Consider the following 20,228-nt stretch of genomic DNA (forward strand, 5'->3'; position numbering starts at 1 on the left):
GGAAACAATCCCATTTATCATCACACCAAAAAATACCTAGGAATAAGCCTACTCAAGGAGACAAAAAAAACATGTACTCAGAACACTATAAGATACTGATGAAAGAAACCAAAGATAATGTAAACAGATGGAGAGATACACTATGTTCCTGGATTGGAAGATTCAATATTGTCAAAACGACTGTACTACCCAGTGCAATACACAGATTCAATGCAATCCCTGTCAAGTTACCAATGGCAGTTTTTCATAAAATTAGAACAAAAAAATTTACAATTTGTATGGCAACACAAAAGACTACAGATAGCTCAAGCAATTCTGAGAAAGATAAATGAAGCTTAGGAATGAGGCTCCCTGACTTCAGACTATACTACAAAGCTATATTCCTCAAAAAATTATGATATTGGCACAGAAACAAAAATATACATCAGTGGAACAGGGTAGAAAGCTTAGAGACAAATCCATGCATCTATAGTTACCTAATCTATGACTGGATGCAAGAGTTGGACTGCAAAGAAAGCTGAACACTAAAGAATTGATGCTTTTGAATTGTGGTGTTGGAGAAGACTCTTGAGAGTCCTTTGGACAACAAGGAGATCAAGCCAGTCATTCCTAAAGGAAATCAATCCTGAATATTTATTAGAAGGACTGACGCCAAAACTAAAGCTCCAATATTTTGGCCACCTGATATGAAGAGGTGACTCATTAGAAAAGACCCTGATGCTGGGAAAGATTGAGGGCAGGAGGAGAATGGGATGACAGAGGATGAGATGGTTGGATGGCATCACCAACTCAATGGACATGAGTTTGAGCAAGCTCTGGGAGACGGTGAAGGACAGGGAAGCCCAGCATCCTGCAGTCCATGGGGTTGCAAAGAGTCAGACACTACTGAGAGACTGAACAACAACATATCTATGACTGAGAAGGCAAGAATATACAATAGAGAAAAGATCATCTCTTCAATAAGTTGTGCTGGGAGAACTTGACAACTACATGTAAAAGAATGAAATCAGAACATTCTTTAACACCATATACAATAAAAAAACTCAAAATGGATTCAAGACCTAAATGTAAGACCAGAGACTATAAAGCTCTTGAGGAAAATGTACGCAGCACACTTTCTGACATAAATCACAGCAAAATCTTTTTTGAGCTGCCTCTTAGAGTAATGAAAATAAAATGCAAAAATAAACACATAAGACCAAATTAAATTTAAAATTGTTTGCTCAGCAGAGGAAACCTTACCAAAACAAAAAGACAACCCTCAGAATGGGAGAAAATATTTGCAAATAAAGCAACCAACAAGGGATTAACCCTCAAAAGATACAAACAGGTCATGCAGTTCAATATTTAAAAAATGAACAACCCAATCAAAAAATGGATAGAAGATCTGAATAGACATTTCTACGGTGAAGACACAGATCACTAAAAAGCACATGAAAAAAATCCTCAACATCGCTAATTATTAGAGAGATGAAAATCAAAACCATAATGAAGTATCACCTCACAGGGGTCAAAATGTCCATTCATTAAAAATCTACTAACAATAAACTCTGGATAGGGTGTGGAGAAAAGGGATCCTTTTCAGGGGAGAAACCTTGTAGATTGTTGGTGGAAACGTAAATTGGTGCAGCTACCATGGAGGATAGTGTAGAGGTTCCTCAAAAAACTAAAAAGAGAGCTACCGTACAACCTAGCAATCCCATTCTTGGCTTACATCCAGAAAAAACCATCATATGAAAAGATATATGCATCTCAGTGTTCACTGTAGCAGGTCTACAATAGCCAAGGCGTAGAAGCAACCTAAGTGCCCATCAACAGAGCGGACAAGGAAGATACGGTACATACATACAATAGAATATTGTGTGCATGAGTGCTAAGTCGCTTCAGTTGTGTCTCACCCTGTCTCACCCATGGATGGTAGGCCACTAGGTTCCTCTATCCATGGGATGCTCCAGGCAAGAACAGTGGAATGTGTTGCCATGTCCTTCTCCAACAATGGACTATTGCTCATCTATAAAAAAGGACACAATAATTGCAGCAACATGGACAAGCCTAGGTATTGTCATATTTATACTTAGTGAAGTAAGTCATACAGAGAAAGATAGACATCATACCAATTATATGTGAAATCTATAAGGAAGGGTGCAGATGACCTTACCTACAAAATAGGAAGAGAGTTTCAGATGCAGAAAACAAACTTATGATTACCAAGGGTAACTTGTTGTTTAGTCGCTAAGTCATGTCCTTCTCTTTGTGACCCAGTGAACTGTAACCCACCAGGCTCCCCTCTCCATGGGATTTCCCAGGCAAGAATAATGGAGTGGGTTGTCATTTCCTTCTCCAAGAGGTAACTTGGAGAGGGATAAATTGGGAGATTGGGATTGACAAGCACACACTATTACATGTAAATTAGATGACCAACAAGGACCAACTGTATAGTGCATGGAACTCTACTCAGTGCTCTGTAATGGCCTACATGGGAAAAGAATCTAAAAAAAGAGCGGGTGTATGTATATGTATAACTGATCACTTTTCTGTATACCTAAAACCAGCACAAAATTGTAAATCAACTGTACTCCAACAAAAAAGTATTTAAAAATTAAAAAAAATATTTAAAACTTTGCATTTTCAAAGGGCTTATACTATTTTCACCTAAGTTCAGTTCAGTTGCTCAGTTGTGTCCAACTCTTTGTGATCCCATGAATCACAGCACACCAGGCCTCCCTGTCCATCACCAACTCCCAGAGTCCACCCAAACCCATGTGCATCAAGTCGGTGATGTCATCCAGCCATCTCATTCCTCTGTCGTCCCCTTCTCCTCCTGTCCCCAGTCCCTCCCAGCATCAGGGTCTTTTCCAATGAGTCAACTCTTCGCAGGAGGTGGAGTTTCAGCTTTAGCATCAGTCCTTCCAATGAACACCCAGGACTGATCTCCTTTAGGATGGACTGGTTGGATCTCCTTGCGGTCCAAGGGACTCTCAAGAGTCTTCTCCAACACCACAGTTCAAAAGCATCAATTCTATGGTGCTCAGCTTTCTTCACAGTCCAACTCTCACATCCATACATGACCACGGGAAAAAATCATAGCCTTGACTAGACAGACCTTTTTTGGCAAAGTAATGTCTCTGCTTTTGAATATGCTATCTAGGTTGGTCATAACTTTCCTTCCAAGGAGTAAGCATCTTTTAATTTCATGGCTGTAATCACCATCTGCAATGATTTTGGAGCCCAAAAAAATAAAGTCTAACATTGCCATTTTGATGCCAGGGACATTTGGATAGAGCTCATAGGCTGAGGAACAGCACTTCACTTAGGCATAGGGTAGAGAATAAATTGGGGATTTCTTTTAAGAACATTACTAAGCAATAAAAAGCAGTATTTTGATAATTTGATATGCCATTTTAATATGGCCCCATCAAAATGTTCTGCATTATTCTGCTAATACAGTACCATCCAAATCAAAGGGCACACACAATACTAGAGCTGCAAGGACCCATTTGGAAATGATTTACGTCAGCCTCTTCCTGCTCCTGCTGAGAAGAGTAGGAAAGGGGTTGGCCAAAGGTCGCTAGTGCAGTTGGTAAAAGAGCAGGGCAAGAGCTGGTTCCCTGACATGCACCATCTAACATCTCACACACAAAGCTTGCCCAGCTTGGCTCATACTGACCTCTGCCTTCTGAACTGGGTTACCATCACTCGAAGCACATTCTAGGGCTCACATTCCACAAGGCCCTTTTCCTTGTTTATGTAAGCGTTGATATTTACAGTCTTACAATGGCATAAAATTTAGCCACACTTAATTACCTTTATTATCAAATAAATGAAAAATTAAGTTGGGGACATGGCTGAAAAGAGTGAAAATAAAGCAAACAAAAAGTGGAGAAGTGGGAAGTAAAAATATCTTTAAAAGTTCTGTTAAAAATAGTAAACTTAAATGAATAGTAAATGAAAAGTATTGAGGGTAATGACTTTAAAACATTGAAAAACACTAAGAAGGCTGGGTGTTCAGTCACTCGGTCATGTCCAACTCTGCATCCCCATGGATTGTGGTCCTCCAGGCTCCTCTCTCCAGCGAATTTTCCAGGCAAGAATACTAGAGCAGGTTGCCATTGCCTCCTCCAGGGGATCATTCCAACCCAGGGATCCAAACCACGTCTCCTGCATTATGTTACCAGGGATGCCCGAGAAGATTAAAGATGTGAAATTATTTTTGTGAAGGGGAAAAACTAATAGCAAATACAATAAGAAGTTAAAGGAATTTTTAAAATATAGAAAACAGATACTTCCTGAGCTGAAAATCCTGGACTACAAACAAACTTGGCCCACATGCTTTAGGCATAAAGCTGAAGGGAACAGAAAAGAATCCTCTTGTTTCTATACACCAGGAATTCTGGAAGCTTCAGAAAATCCAGTGCTAATCCTGGCCACAACTGACTCAGGAAGTCAGTTCTATGCAGCTAAATACCCAGTGATCCCTCAGGTTCATACTGTTCCCCAATCAGTTCAGGAGGGCTTCCCAAGTGGTGCTAATGATAAAGAACCTGCCTGCCAATGCATGAGATGTAAGAGATGAGGGTTCAATCCCAGGAAGATCCCCTGGAGGAGGGCATGGCAACCCACTCCAGTATTCTTGCCTGGAGAATCCCATGGAGAGAATGGACAGAATGGACAGAAGAGCCTGGTGGGGCTACAGTCCACGGGGTCACAAAGAGTTGGGTGCAACTGAAAATCCGTTTAGGAATCTTTGGTCTGTTCTAACACATGACTGTTATCATAGATTTGAATTAAGGAAGTACTCTGGAGTCTGTCTAGGTTCTAATTACTTATGCCTTAACCTTGTCCTGTCCTGATTGTTTGCTGAATAAGATGGTCATAATAGGAGTGCCTTGCTCATTGAGGTGGGTGATTGTGAACACCAAATGAGATCACTTCAGCAAATGCTTAGTACAGTACCTGTTACATAGATAGTTCCTGGTGATCTAGCTGTTTAGCTGTTTAGATTGAATGAATGAGACAGACAATTCCCTATAGACATGGACCTTTTGTTTTGTTCACTGATTACAGTTTTAGGTGCATTGGGGGAGTTCATATATTTTTTAAATAAATTAATGCACTGATCTTTTCATTATTTCTCATTTCCTTTTACTTCTTTGCCTCATTAAGAAAATAAGGAATTGTTCAGCTATCACTATAGGACAGACAATGTAGGAGTGGAAACTAAATAATATAACCAAAGATTTTAAGCAGGAGTGTGACTTGGCCATGTGTGTCTTAGGTCATTCTGACGGCAACATGGAGAGTAGGTAAGAAGGCAGAAAACTTGGGCTTGTGTGAGTAAATAACAAAGATGATCTTGACCAAAAGAATGATCATGGACTGAAAGAGAGAAGAAAGAAACAAACTATGAGCTTATGAGGTTTCCACTGGGATCTTAGTGATGGATTAAATATGGGGAATGAGAGAGTAGGACTTTCCTTTCTCGATTACCCTACAACTCTCTTGCTATATGATTGACATATTTTGTGAAACTGCCTCCAGTATTACTTAGTTTTTGCTTTTACCTCAACATCCTATTGATATATTCTTCCTTGGCATCAGCATATACTTCATTTTTTAGCAGGTAATTAATTGTTTTATTAAATTAAATGGAGTAGAATGGTAAGCTAACCAGCTCTATATGCACAAAGGCTTTTTGTTTTCTGATTTTAAAAGGTGAATAGTATCTACTCTCTCAAAAACAATAGAAAAAGAAAGAAGGAAAGACAGAACAGAAGGAAGAATAGCGAAAGGAAGAGAATTAACTTTACCCTCTAAAACGGGCTTTACTCCATAAGCTGCTGGAGACATGTCTATTTCCCTCTAAGAAGAAGCCACTTGGATTAAAAAACCAAATATATATTTGACTGTTGTATGTGTTATTTAGCAATTACAATCAGTTAACAAAAAGAATATTTGCAAATAGAGAAAGTTAAGGTAAACTCTCCCTCTCAGCCATAATGAAAAAAGCAAATATACATAAAAAATGGAAAGTATATTAAGATTGTATAAAATTGTTTGAATTTTAAACTTCTCTTTACTTAAATAATCAATTTTCTGCTGACCTTGAGCACTTGTTGAAAATGTGCCCCAAATATTACCTGTTTATTCATGCACATTTTGTATAATGAAGTTGCTTCATATTAAGTAGTTTCAAGCCTACATTCAACATACTGGGACTGTGTTCTTCCACTCCGCTGCTTCGATTTTTCCAAAGTTGGGAGCGTCAATGAAGAGGTTGTGTGTGATGTAGAAAGAAAGATCTACATTCCACTTAAAAGTGTATAAATCTGTATCTCATGACTAAATTCTTGAAACATGTTCATAAACAGTCTCTCAAATTTGAATAGTCAATGCAAAACCTTTTTTGAAGATGAGAATTACAAACAATATTTTAATTGACTTTTATAGTCAACATTAATTTGAATTTCATTACAGTGTAAGACATTGTATATTGATTTTTTTTTTAGTTTTTAATTTTTTTAATTTTAAAGTCTTTAATTCGAACATGTGTTCCCAAACATGAACCCCCCTCCCACCTCCCTTCCCATAACATCTCTGTGGGTCATCCCCATGCACCAGCCCCAAGCATGCTGTATCCTGCGTCAGACATAGACTGGCGATTCAATTCTTACTTGATAGTATACATGATAGAATGCCATTCTCCCAAATCATCCCACCCTCTCCCTCTCCCTCTGAGTCCAAAAGTCCGTTATACACAGCTATGTCTTTTTTCCTGTCTTGCATACACGGTTGTCATTGCCATCTTTCTAAATTCCATATATATGTGTTAGTATACTGTATTGGTGTTTTTCTTTCTGGCTTACTTCACTCTGGATAATCGGCTCCAGTTTCATCCATCTCATCAGAACTGATTCAAATGAATTCTTTTTAACGGCTGAGTAATACTCCATTGTGTATATGTACCAAAGCTTTCTTATCCATTCATCTGCTGATGGACATCTAGGTTGTTTCCATGTCCTGGCTATTATAAACAGTGCTGCAATGAACATTGGGGTACATGTGTCTCTTTCAATTATATTGATTTTTAAAATCCTTATTTTGAATTGTAGTAAAATAGTGAACATGGGGGTCAAATTCAGTATGTGTAGATCCATTGTAATAAAGGCAAAGAGATGTAATCTTCTATATGCTGACAGCAAGTAACACTTTGCTAAATTATGAAAAACAAGGGCAGACATTTTCATTCAAACAAAAAAATAGAGTTTGTCACTGAGAGAGATTTTCACTAGAGGAACTCCTAAAATGTGAAGAAGAAATTTCAACCAGAAAACAAAAGTGAAATACTGGGAAGAATATTAAGCAGTAGAATCAGTTAACACATAAAAATGTCTAGACAGATACTGACTGTATAAAGTCATAAATATGACAGTACCTAATTTGGTGGTATGAAAATAATAAGACAGAGGAGAGTTACTGGGATTATAATTTTTAAGTTCTTTGTATTTTTCTGGCAGAAAGGTAAAGAATGTTAGTTAAGGGTAATTTTTAAGGAAATAAAATGTGTAAATTCAAAATCTATAGAAGAAAAAAATTAATTTAAAAAAGCTCATCAATCCAAATGAAATTAGAAGTGAGTAAAAATATACAAAGCTGGATTAGATATAAGCAAAAATAACATGAAAGAGGTGAATTCATATATCTTGGTAATCACAGTCAATGTAAATGAAATAAATCTTTGTTGAGAAAGCAAAGAATGCTAATTTGGAATTAAAAAACCAGCTACATTACGTTAATAAGAAACATGTTTAAAATATCAGGACACAGGTTGAAAGCACAAGAGAGTGAGTTACACCAAAGAGTCAAAGGAAGAACCTGACGTTCAGTTCAGTTCAGTTCAGTTGAGTCGCTCAGTCGTGTCTGACTCTGTGACCCCATGAATCGCAGCATGCCAGGCCTCCCTGTCCGTCGCCAACTCCCAGAGTTCATCCAAACTCACGTGCATCAAGTTGGTGATGCCATCCAGCCATCTCATCCTCTGTTGTCCCCTTCTCCTCCTGCCCCTAATCCCTCCCAGCATCAGGGTCTTTTCCAATGAGTCAACTCTTCACATGAGGTGGCCAAAGTATTGGAGTTTAAGCTTCAGCATCAGTCCTTCCAGTGAACACCCAGGACTGATCTCCTTTAGGATGGACTGGTTGGATCTCCTTGCAGTCTGAGAGACTCTCAAGAGCCTTCTCCAGCACCACAGTTCAAAAGCATCAATTCTTTGGTGCTCAGCTATGTTGTTAAATATGACCACTGGAAAAATCATAGCCTTGACTAGACAGACCTTTGTTGGCAAAGTAATATCTCTGCATTTGAATATACTATCTAGGTTGGTCATAACTTTCCTTCCAAGGAGTAAGCGTCTTTTAATTTCATGGCTGCAATCACCATCTGCAGTGATTTTGGAGCCCCAAAAAATAAAGTCTGACACTGTTTCCGCTGTTTCTCCATCTATTTTCCATGAAGTGATGGGACCACATGCCATGATCTTCATTTTCTGAATGCTGAGCTTTAAGCCAACTTTTTCACTCTCCTCTTTATTAGCTTCAGAAAAAAAAAGATTCTAAAGGGAAAATAATTACAAGAGATGAAGAAAAGTTATGACCTAATGACAAGTAGAACAGTTTGCTAGGAAGACACAGTAATTATAGACATATAAACATATTTAACAACATAGCCTCAAAATGTGTAAAAAAAAAAGTAGATTATGAAGTTTGATTGCCTAGAATATGAATTGATGCATATATGTCATTTACATGGGCCTTATCAATCTTTTTTTCTCATCAGAAACTTTTATTTCAATAGCAGTTGGTATTAAGTCAATAACATCCTGACTAAACAGATCTTAAATACAGAATAAGTTCAAAAATTATTCACATATCAATTAAAGCAATCAGCCTCAAGCAGCAAGACAAGAACTACAACAAAACAGCTCTCATTGACACAGCCTTGTTCCCAGCTTCTGTCTCCTGACTTTCTTGCCCACAGATGAGACTCCTGCAGATTTAGCACCATCCCACTTTTCAGATCAATTCAGACTTCAGGCAGAAATTGGTGAACCTCTCTGGCTGACCAGAACCTATTATCTCAGCATTGTTATTCTTGCTAGTAGCAAATTTGGCTTTTCTATTCCTCTTTAACTCAACCTCTTATCTTTCTTTTACCAGCCTTTCTCCCAAGGCTTTAATATTGGTCTGTGAATCACACTTACACTATCAACTGCTGAGCAATCCCTAACCTTTGTCTTGCATGCTCCACCTACCAGGTGAGGTACTATAATTACTTCAGCTTTACCACTGCCTGATCAATCACTGAACAGCTACAATCACATCCCTTAGGAAAATGCTTTTGGGGACAGACTGAGCTCTCTCTCTCGGCACTGCAGTTGAGTCAGATTCCCTGGCCTCTGCCCTGTTCCTACGGATGAGTGTCTCCTGTTAGGTGTCTTCCAGGTACCTGAGTGTACCTGCTGATTCCTGGGCTGCTAGCTGCAACACTAATCCTTTATCCCAGTTTCCAGATCACACTGATGCTGTGACTTATAAGTTTGCCTCCCTTATATCTATTACCTATCTGCCATTGGTGGAAAGTCATTTATGTCCCTTTAATTCCTAACACTTAGAGAATGTTTACCCCACACTAACACTGACCTTGATGCCACTGGAAATAACAAGATGAACAAAATTTCTCCTTTGCCAAAACTCTAGAATAGGAGGGACATAAGTCTAGGACACAGAAAAGAATAGAGTGACCATAAATTTAGACACATGCTATAATAAAAGAATTTTTGACACTTAAAGAGCAATAATGTGTTAATGAAACCGCTTCAGTCGCAAGCCACCCATAAAACTCTACATAATTTAAGCAGAGAGGGGAGTTTAGTGGCAGAGATTGGCCAGCTCAGAGTCAGAGAAAGAAATCTGGAAATAGTATGAACTTGGGACATTTACAGCAACATTACTGCCGGGGGCGGGGCGGGGGTGGGGAGCGGGTGGTGGTGGGCAGTGCTCACATAATCGCTGGCACATATGTCCAGGTCTTTGATCAAAAAGGACTTTCATGACTCAGTCACACATCTACTCCACATAGAGCCCCTATCAGTTCAGTTCAGTTTAGTTCAGTTCAGTCACTTAGCCGTGTCCGACTCTTCGTGACCACGTGGACTGCAGCATGCTGAGGCTTCCCTGTCCATCACCAGCTCCCAGAGCCTGCTCAAACTCTAGAGCTGGGCTTCTGCCCAGAACCCCTATGCTGCCACAATGTTTTTGATCCATATTTAGATCATTTTGTATTGTTTTTACTCTTAGTTATATGTTGCTTAATTTGTAAGGAATTCTGCTATTGAAATAAGGCAAGTTGAAGGAAAACATTAAAATGATAATAATTCTGCAAATTTGCCTCAAGACATCCACACTAGAACCACAGAAAGTGTTCAAAGTTCTCATTTCACACATCAGGATGTTTTCTGTAGTTTTACAATGTGTAAAATGTAGGCATGATCACATACAGCTTGACTTTTCTCTACGGAGAATAAAGTCTATCTGGGGCTACAGTGCACTTTTCATGGATCAGTGCTTGCAAATCAAGGCCATAAAGCTTCTTTCTTTTATATACATATATATATATATATATATATATGTTTCTCAAACTTATGTGGGTCTGACTCCAAAGCCCATGAGATATATTGTCTGTATCAGTGTGCTGCTGCTGCTACTGCTAAGTTGCTTCAGTCATGTCCGACTCTGTGCAACCCCATGGACGGAAGCCCACCAGATTCCCCCATCCCTGGGATTCTCCAGGCAAGAACGCTGGAGTGGGCTGCCATTTCCTTCTCCAATGCATGAAAGTAAAAAGTGAAAGGGAAGTCGCTCAGTCGTGTCCGACTCTTCGCGACCCCATGGACTGCAGCCCACCAGTGTGCTAGGAAACCTCAAGTCTCAGAACAAATAGCAGCGTATGATTAAAGATCACAAATGAGGACACCCTATGTCCACCTCATTATGATAACTGAAGTCCATCTTTCCTACCCTTCTGGGGCCTAGTCAGACTCAAGCAGGAGCTCCTGGAATGTTCAAAGGTCCCCTGTCTTGTTCTTTCTCTAGTGAATCTAAGCACAATGGGCATTGATGTCCTCCATTCCTGGAAACAGAAGGGAAGACTCACCTGCCAAGGCAACTTGTAGACGAGGAAACATGTATTGAGAACATACCAGGTCCTAATTGCTGGGTTTCCAGGGCCCCTGTGTTAACTGATGACCAAATCCCTGTGCGTTTCTGAAGCAATTTGCCTACTTGGTCATTTCCACTGTGAGTTGTGGTATGCTTCATCTGCATTCTCAGCCTTGCCTCCCTCATGCTTTCCCTGTGAAACTCCGCTACTCTCACTCAGCATTAACTCAAACAAATGCAAAATTCACAGTATACAGCTTTGCCACTTTCGGAAGAGAAATGGAAGGAGGAGGAAGAAAGAAGAGGAGAAGAAGAAGAAAAAGGAGCAGAAGGAAGGAAGGAAGCCAAAGAAGGAGGCACACAACCTCTTTGAGCTTCATTTTGCTGATCTGTTACATGATGGTATGGAGCAAAGTCAATTCCTTTTTTTCTGAATGCTAAAATTTATGAAGAAAACTATGGGTCTTTTTTTTATTAAGGGGCATGTACACACGCAGTATACTACGCCACCACTCTGAGGAGTTCATGGATTTTAGGCTAGATCTATATGATTCCTTCTAACTCTACGGGAGCAATTCCACCATAAACTGAAGTCAAGCCTCTTTTATTGCTATCAAATCCTGGTTCAAGTTCAAGAGGGTGATGGAGAAATAATGTTGATAACTGTTTGCCTAGAAATGTGCAGGTGAGAATCTAAATGTCAAATGGTACTAAAAATATCATGGTTATTCCAAGTATTTTTTTTAAATCTTATTTATTTAATTAGTGGAAAATTGCTTTACAATTTTGTGTTGGTTTCTGCTGTACAACAACGTGAATCAGTAATAATTATATATATATACTGCAGGTAAACCTTAACTCCTCAAACACCAACACTGCAGTGTAGAAGTCTGGCAACATGTTAAGCTACTGCAGCAGTGTTTGGCCCAAGATCCTTCTTTCCCATCCCAACCCCCACTCCCCAACCCTACACCAAACTCTCAAAGAAACTGCTGGGAGGTTCTTTGTTCTAAATAAAAAGTCTAAATGGCGAGATGAAATGGGCAATGAAATTTTTCCGGGTCTTTTTCCTATTCTATTTTCTATTCTATTCTTTTATAGTCTGAATGATAATCACAGAGGAAGTTCCCTTGGCAGTGCTGTGTTTCCATGGTGATAGGAGAGGTCAGGATTAACAAACCCGGGTGCTGGGAACCTTCGGCTACAGGGTGGATGTGAGGGAAGGGCTGGCAGTCAGAGTGTCACCAGGGGACCCATTTTCACGGCCTCCTCCTTTGAATGTCCACAGAGCCTGACTTGTGCCTTTCTGAATGGACAAACCAGGGATGTCTTGAAAATAATAATAGCTCCATCACTTCCCCCCTATGCAGAAATGTGCTGTGCCCTTCCTCTCAAAGGCCAGGAACTGATGCTTCTCACTAACAACAATCCACAGATTGTTGGAATATGTATGTGCTCTTTGTATTGGCAAGAGCAGCTCAGAGATGCCAAGTTTTAGAATCCAAATGTACTTTAGAAAAGCAATTTGATCTTTGGGAACAAGAGATTCTAAATAAGTTTTGACCATGTCAGGGAAGGTTGAAAGATGAATTCATTAAAAGGAAAGTAGAAAGCATACAGTCTAAATTAAATATCAGAAGACCCAAATAATTCCCCTTAGAACATAACTGCATTAGTTTGCCTGAAACCAAATGACTTGATTTTACTCCTTTTGGGTTCCCCTCAATATCCAAGCTTTAATGTCATAACATTTGTACAGCTTTTTTGTATCAGAACTAAAGATGAATGATGGAATCAAGGTGAGCTATAAGAATATTAAAGTAATCGCCTCAAAATCTGTGATGTGAGAGGAGACAAATGACGAAAGATGTGAATGTTCTTAGAACCCTAGATATGGGGTGGAATACCCTTTAGTTCATTACAGGGTTGTGGTAGAAACAGTTCTTCCCATTTAAGTAGTACTAAAAGACCTTAGAATTTCTTCTATCAAAAAGACTTAAGCACTTCTTACTTGCTTTGTCTCCCATGGCCATCTAAATGCTAAGAACTCTCAAATCTGAATCAGACTTCTAGATCCATATATCCAGTTACCTACGAGATCTTCTGTTTGAATGTCCATCAGACACACTTAACTCAATGGGAACAGAGCTGAACTCTTTGTCTTCATCCTTTCATCAGCTGCTCCTCTCTATCTCAGTGTGCTCTTAATAAATAGCCCAGCTAGAAATCTGGGATTTACCTTTGCCACCTCTTTCTCCCTCACCCTGAACAATTGCTGTCTTATCTATATTCCTCTCAAATCCATTCCTGTCTTTCTGTCACCATCTCCACTCTCCTTATTTAGGCTCCAACACTTTTCCTAATGATTGTCCCATTTTTCTGCATTGGGTTTTTTGCCTCTGACTTGCCCATATCCACCAATACAATCTCCACTCTCTGGTCAGAGTAATCTTTCTGAGCTTCAGATATGATTATGATCATTCATCTACATAAAAGCTGTCAATGGTCTTCTAATGCCTTCAGGATAAACCTCATATTCTGTTCTAAGCCTTACATGACTTGGTAGGATCTGGCCCCTACCTACTCTCCAGCTTCATCTGTAGATACCCCACACTCCCACCTGCTCCTTATCCCCACCCTTCTGTCTGCACACACCATGCACATATAAATTCCAGCTGAATAATCTATCTGGTTTCCTGAATGCCATTATTTCTTTTGACTCTGGGTCTTTGTTCATACTCGCAAAAACTTTCCCTGCTCCCTAGACACTTGTTTTCCTGGGCTAGGTCCTGCTTATGATTTAGATGCGAACTTAGTTGTAATTTCTTCAATGATGTGTACTCTTGCCCTCAAAATTTACCCTGTATGGTCTCTGCACTTCCTCCCTCAAAGCATTTTATGCTCTAAATATGTCATATCAGATTATTATTAATAGAATTACTTATCTTTTGTATCTTTATTTTAGATGTAAGTTCCATGAGGCCAAGGACTGTGTCTGTTTTCACCAGTAAATCCACAGTATACCACACAGTATTATTCAAAAATGTTTGTGTAATTTTGCAAAGAATCTGCTTATAGATAAACACCTGAAGGAATATCAAAATATAAATAATATAAAATCCAAAGTACATGTGATATTTTTTGACTAGCTGTGAAGTCTGAGATACTTCCTAATACATTTTTAGTATTTAGCATGGTTAATGTTCTTCTTTTCTTACATTCTATAACTATAACTTGCATTCACCTACCACAGATTCCCATCAGAATTATATTGGAAGAACACTCTGGTAGTATCTCTTTTCTAAGAAAATTCCTGTGGATTAAAATTTGGCTCACATAGGAACTAAGAAATCAGTCCTTCCAATAAAACGTGGGTGGAGTACATTTTCCCAAACATTTTTGACATTTTTTTTTCAAGACAGGGAATAACTTGAATGGAGAGAAAATTAAAGATTATCTCCTTTGGAAACAACATATATAGACAGAGGAGTTTGCCAATTTTCTAAATATTTTTGCCATGATGTCTTGGTAATCTCTGTAATTTCTAACAAGTGTAAAATGTTTTCATGCAATTAATGTTTAAGAGGATCATAAGCAGTTATCTGATCCTTTCTGTCAATTCCAGTCATGACATCCATCTGAATCCAGGCACCTTTCTAAAACTCAGTGTTGATCACAACACCTTTCCTTGCAAACACCTTTGCTGGTTATTCCAATGACTACAGAAATAAAGCTCAACCTCACTACATGACTTGCAAGACCTTTCATCATAGATCTTACCTCTTTTTGAGATTTTATTGTTCCCAAGTCCATCCCTGTATCTTACATTTCACTCACAGTGTATAACATACTACTCTCCAAACACACCTTGCCCTTCTAAGCTTCCGTGTTTCTGCCGCCTTCTGCCCTGGACCTGGATTCCCTTCTTTCTTAACCATCTTGGCCTCGTGAAGTTTTATTCATCCTTCATCTGTAATGCTGGACTGGCTAACTGGGACTCGACTGTGCAGGGCTCTAAATTACAGACCAACACAGCTGAACATTATCCCAAAGCCGTGAGACTGTGGGATTCTGAGTGGAAGGATGGTACACACAAAGGTGTGGTTAGGGAACAAATTAAAAATCCCAAGGGCCAGGAAATGTTGATAGTAACACAAATATATATCCAGTTATAAGGAAAAGTCATTACTTCCAAGTTTCTTAGAGATGGATCCCAGATATTCTTGTTATTTTCTCCTAGTCGGATATTTACTGCTGTTAGCATGGTGTTCTGCTTGCCACACGTCTGGCCAGCTGTAAATTTCTATTGGACACACGAATATAGACAAACAAATTCAGCTGTCCCTTATATCATCAGACTTCCTTGATGGCTCAGATTCTGGTAAAGAATCTGCCTGCAGTGCAGGTTTGATCCCTGGGTTGGGAAGATTCCCTGGAGAAGGGAATGGTTACCCACTCCAGATTTCTTGGCTGGAGAATCCCAAGAACAGAGGAGCCTGCGGGTTATAGTACACAGGGTCGCAAAGAGTTGGACACGATTGAGCAACTGACACTACACTACTACCCACTCCAGTATTCTTGCCTGAAGAATTCCATGGACAGAGGACCCTTGTGGACTACAGATCATGTGGTCAAAAAGAGTCAGACATGACTGAGTGACTGACACTTTCACTTACATCATCAGGCCCTTCTTGTGTCAGCTTTGATTTCTCAGGTTGCTACAATTAGCACATCCACCAAGATTTCCCATCAAACATCTGCAACCTACCTTCCTGCTTAAAACAAAAATCAGAGGATTGTAGGTTGACTCAATGCCATGGCAATGTTTAAAAATGAAGCAGTCTTTCTAGTTTGTATATGTCATCTTGACTTAGAGTTTCTATAATTGGCAAAATAGGAGAGTTGAAAGTTAAAAATAAAATCAGCTTATACTAAATGGAAGCCAGTAATTTCCAACTGACAACATAATCAAAAACTGCTTGCTGAGAAGGATATGAAATGACTACACGTATTTTAAATTAAAACTTTTCATTTAAGAGAAGTGCTTTCAAGAGATTCAAGTTGCTTTAGAGTTCAAGTAAATGTCTCCCAAAATACATCCTAAATGGAAGTATTTTGCTCATGCCATGTGGTCTGTAATTACTTCAGAATTTCCCATTGCTCTTCCTGGTTTGTCTTCTCTTCTCACAGATCAGAGCCATCTGTCATCAGAGGAAAGATGTTTATCTTCTCACACAAGTGCCAAGAACTTTCTTCTTGTCATTTTGCTTCAGTTACCTCCACCTGGGGACAAAATTATTTACTTCTTTGTTAGTTTCCTGGGGCTGTTCAATGCAACTTGTAAAAAAAGTTAAGAAAAAAATTAAAACAATGTTGAAATTTAGTCTAACAGGTGTACAGTTATTGGCTTCCCCTGCCCACCTAATGCCCCAAAGAATGAGTGCTTCCATTGAATCTAGTTGGGATATTTATGACCTGGCTTGTGTATATGTGGACCCTGCATGAGACTTTCTAAGACTGTGATTTTTAAGTGGCTTACAATTTAAACAGTACTTCACCGTCACTCCTCCCTAGCCATCCCAAAGATTAGCAGGTGTTCCTGTATACTTAGTGTTTGATTTTTGAAGAACCTCATTTACATTTTGTTCTTAAATGTTGTAATTTCATGTTATTCTGTGATGGAAAGACACTCTGACGTTTTCAGTAAGTCACATGTGAGCCTGGGAAGAGTATCCCATACAATAACCTCCTAGAAGATTCCCAGTGGAGACCGTGGATCTGCAGGGAGGTGTAGGTGACAGCCCAGTGCAGATCGATGCCACAAGACTTCCTGCTTCTGACCCTGTGAGGGTTTGCTTGAGACTTGCCCTGGTTAAAAACCAACTTCCTGCAGACATTCCAAGGAGATTTCAATGGGTTAACATTCACTGTTTGAAAGGAGTGGGCAAGAAATGAGGAGGTCAAAGCAGAAGGCAGGCTTATCTTTGAGAACATGGTTTGACAGTTGGCAGGCAGCCTCCTGCTGCAGAGGGAGTTACAATCCTGTCTTTGCTTTGTATGAGGCAGTCAGAGCCAAGGTTTGTCAGAACAAAGCTACACAATATCCTAATGCCAAATGGGCAGAATCTCTGGCCTATTGCAAATGAAATCATTGGAAATTCATTGGAGAAAGCATTGCAGCTCTTGAGCTCTCTGGGGCTAAGCCAGCGCAGATGTCTGATTGCCACTTTATCTCCGTAAGGTATGGCCAGGAGCCCGCTGCTGCACTTTTCAAAATCCTTTCAGACTGCCCTCAAAGGGGGAACTTTTTTAGACTTTGAACAAAGTCTAAAATCTTCAGTTTCCTTTTTTAAACTTTCTTCAGTTTTGTTCTAGGTACTTTTCCGCTCTCAAGTCACAATATTCCAAATGTGTCAGACAACCTGGCAGCTAATGGGCCTTTTTCAAGCAGCAACCTCTTCCTGGAATGCACTTCCCTCCCTGCAGAGAACCTCCAGGGGAAGAGCTACATCTCCTTCAAGGCCCTGTTCAATGCCAGGTTTTCCTTTCTTGTAATTAGTGTCTTCCTCTCCCTCTGAACTCTGTTTTAGCATTTCTAATATTGTTGATTTCCAGGGACAATTAAATTTCAGATTTTACATTAAATAAACCTGGGTGAGCAAGATACTAATCTTTCCCAAACCTTAATTTTCACCTTTGATAAATGGGAATTATTCTAAAATAGAGTCATGAGGATTAAATTTGAAAATATCAGGAAGAAAACTGTTAGTACCTGGCACCATGTACAAGCTTGCTATCATATTTTGTTTCTCTCAATAAGGACATATGCTACTTGATGTAAATTCTCAAAAGTAATGTGATTTCCACCTGGTAGGTGCTAAATAGCTTTCTATTGAATTAACACATTTATTGAGCATATTCATAGTATGAAGCCAGGAAAATCACACCAAACAAGGCAAATATGTTAGGTCTCTGTGCAGAGTCCCTTCCTAAATTCGGTTTGGTTCAAGGCCACCATTGTAGGCCTCCAGGCAGAGTTTCTCAGTGAGTGAATCAACTCTGCTTCTCCCCTTGCCTGGAAAGTAGGCAAACACTATCTTGCTTTCGCTCACAACCAAGAAAAAATGAGATTAACAAATCCCAAATAGGCCCCCTAAAGATAACTATACTATTTTCCCCAAAATTTAATAGGAAAAAATGGTAAAGAGATGATCTATAGCAATGGTTCTCAAACTTTTGGCATTGGGATTTCTTTACATACTTAAAATTATTGATACTCCCCAAAGAATTTTGTTCACGTAGTTTATATGTAAGTATATCTTTTTTTAAGGTATTTTAATGTTTTATTCCCATAACATTTTTATATAAATTTATCTATTTTAATTGGAGGTTAATTACTTTACAATATTGTATTGGTTTTGCCATACATCAGCATGAATCTGGCACAGGTATACACGTGTTCCCCATCCTGAACCCCCGTATATCTTATTATATTAGAAATTAAAACAGAATTTTATATTATTTTTTAACATTTAAAAAATAACAACGTTACATGTTAACACAAATAAAATATATTATGAGAATAACTACATTTTCTAAAATAGACCAACAAATTAGTGGGAAAAGTAGTTTTTTCTTTCACTTTTGCAAATCTTTTTAATGTCTGGTTTCGTAGAAAAGAACTGGATTTCTATACCTCGTTGTGCATTCAATTGGTTATGATGTCTTAATATGAATAAAATTGACCTCACACAGATATATGGTGGGAAAAGGGAGGACTTCACAAAGGGCAAATCTTACAATTTGTAGTGTGGAATGTGAATCATGTCAGTGAAACTCCCATACCTTGTTATGTTAATATCCACTGGTCGGTCTTGCATTTTAAGTGGACTTTTACCACCCATGTTTTTTTTTTAACATCACATGTTGATCGTTCACAAAATATTGCTTCACTGAGTTACACAGACCTCCAAAACATAAGACATTTCCCAGTACAATATTTATTTGTTGAAAAATATATTTGTTGACATCATAGGTAACCTCATCAGAAAAGTCTTTAAATATTGGGAAGATATTGACCTTGTGGTAAATGAAATCAGCTTCTAATTTTTGCTTGAAGGTTAAAAATTTTATCATTGGTAATGTATGCCATCCATTGTTTTCCTTAAAATGACAGATTCACTTGGCTTATTTTGAGAGAATACTCAAGTTTGAATAATGATAGTTTGTCCATCAGTCATTCTTCTAAGTGGAAATGGTATTTCATGAAAAAGAAGCCAATTTTGCTCACCATGCAAAAAATTACACAAGTACTTTGTCTTGAAATAATTAATGTACTCTGGTGTGCATCAGAATTCCTTTATATATATTTCTCATTTCACAGCAAAAAGTGTTAGTCACTCAGTCATGTCCTGCTCTTTGTGACCCGAAGGACTGTAGCCTGCCAGGCTCCTCTGTTCATGGAATTCTCCAGGCAAGTATACTGAAATGGGTTGCCATTCTCTTCTCCAGGGGATCTTCCTACTGCAGGGATTGAACCTGGGTCTCCTACATTGCAGGCAGACTCTTTACCTTCTGAGCCACCAGGGAAGCCCATTTCACAACACAGAATAATAAAAAGATGAGTAATCAAGGGTTAAATTATTTTTATTAATTCATTAAAATTATTTTAAGTGAATTATTATTTTATAAATCACAATTTTATTCTAAAATAATTGGTTGATTTATTAATGATATATTGGTGGTAGTGGTTTAGTCATTAAGTTGGGTCTGGCTATTGTGACCTCATGGGCTCTGGTCCACCAGATTCCTAGAATACTAGAGTAGGTGGCCATTTCCTTTTCCAGGGAATCTTCCTGACTCAGAGATGGAACCCATATCTCCTGCACTGGCAGGTGGATTCTTTACCTCTGAGCCAGCAAGGAAATATGCCATCTTATACTTTTGTCCAAATTTGGTCACTCTGAAAGGCACAAGAGCTCAGAATCAGAATGCATACTTCATCCTGAAGCAACA

This window comes from Capricornis sumatraensis, chromosome 16, assembly GCF_032405125.1.
Source record: "Capricornis sumatraensis isolate serow.1 chromosome 16, serow.2, whole genome shotgun sequence".
NCBI classification, from domain to species: Eukaryota; Metazoa; Chordata; class Mammalia; order Artiodactyla; family Bovidae; genus Capricornis; species Capricornis sumatraensis.